General features: G+C 36.7%; 1 non-coding gene across 1 annotated transcript; it reads left to right on the forward strand.

Annotated features, from left to right (window-relative positions):
- The first annotated feature begins 523 nt into the window (after positions 1–523).
- LOC150068418 (small nucleolar RNA SNORA40) lies at positions 524–651 on the forward strand. The gene has a single exon (XR_016538601.1). It is a non-coding gene; the product is annotated as a small nucleolar RNA SNORA40 (small nucleolar RNA).
- Positions 652–1,458: the final 807 nt, after the last annotated feature.

Below are 1,458 nucleotides of genomic sequence, written 5' to 3' on the forward strand. Positions count from 1 at the left end.
TCCAGAGTGGTTGAGCAATTTCACACTCCCACCAACAATTTGTAGTAACGTTCCATTTTGGCCACTTCTGCACTGGCATCTGTTGTTATTAATTTCTTGATAATGGTCAGTCTAATTCGGGTGAGATGCACTTTCAATGTTGATTTGATTTGCATTTCTTTTATGTCTCACACCTATAGTTCTAGTTACTCAGGAGGATGAGATCTAAGGATTGTGTTTCAAAGCTAGCTCAGGCAGAAAAGTCTGTGAGATTCTTATCTCTAATAAACTACTCAGGAAAGGCCAGATGAGTTGCTGTGGTTCATGTGGCAGACCACTGGCCTTGAGCAAAAAGAGGCTCAGGGACAGAGCCTAGACCTTTAGTTCAAACCCAAAGACTAGCCCCAAACAGAAAACAAACAAACAAAAAACATAACAAAAGAAGGAAACACTTCCTACTTGAACCTCTGAGGTAAGGCAAGGCACTGTTGAGAGGAAAATTCATAGACATGAATGCCTATTTCAGAAACAAAAACAGGAACACTGAGTGTGTATGTGTCTTTGTTTAATTTGTAACAAAGCATTACAGACAGGTGCAAACAGTGAATCCTCTTTTGCGCTCCAGAACTCATTGCTGAATATGAGATTCTGGTACATGTAAGAAGGAATAAGATTCCTACAACTGTTGGCAACATGGGCATGTGTTAATTCATAGGTTGGCTCTGAGAATAAAGTTGATGTAAAAGCTTAAAAATGAAAACAAACAAAAATACAGCAAATAGGCACATTCAAGCTATGATTTTTTTTGGCTCTAGATTCTGCATATGAATGAACAATGTAATCGATTTGCCTCTCCAAATCTGGCTTATTTGGTTAACATGATAATGTTTTGTTACTCCCATTTTCCTGCAGACAACATAGTTCTATTCTTTTTAATGGCTGAATAATAGTTCAGGGCGTAAACACAACACATTTTCTTTATCCTTTCACTGACTGATAGGTACATAGGACAGTCCTAGAGGCTAGCTACTGTGAAAAGTGCCACCATCATCACTGTGTGCCAATTATCTTGACTGACTTACATTCTTTGGATATATGCCCAGGAGTGGTAAATTAGGATAATACAGTTGTCTTGTTTTTAACTTTTTGAGTACTCTCTGCACTGGTTTCCATAGTGGCTGACCTAGTTTATATTTCCCTAACAGTGAATAAGGGTTCCTTGTACCCCACTATCTCACAGCATTTGTTGTCTTGGTGATGGCCATTCTGACTGGGCTGCGATTAAATTTGTGTGTTTTTTATTTTTACTTAATGGTTAAGGAGGTTGAACATTTCTTTATTAGCTATGTGTGCTTTTTATTCTGAGAACTACCTGTTCAATTATTAATTGCATTATTGGTTTAAAAAAAACTCCTTTAAAATCTGTAAAATAACACACAAAATCCAAGATTATAATTTCTCTTTTTAAATGTATTATTT

The sequence above is a fragment of the Megascapheus bottae genome, chromosome 1 (assembly GCF_031878675.1).
Source record: "Megascapheus bottae isolate mThoBot1 chromosome 1, mThoBot2.hap1, whole genome shotgun sequence".
Taxonomy (NCBI): domain Eukaryota; kingdom Metazoa; phylum Chordata; class Mammalia; order Rodentia; family Geomyidae; genus Megascapheus; species Megascapheus bottae.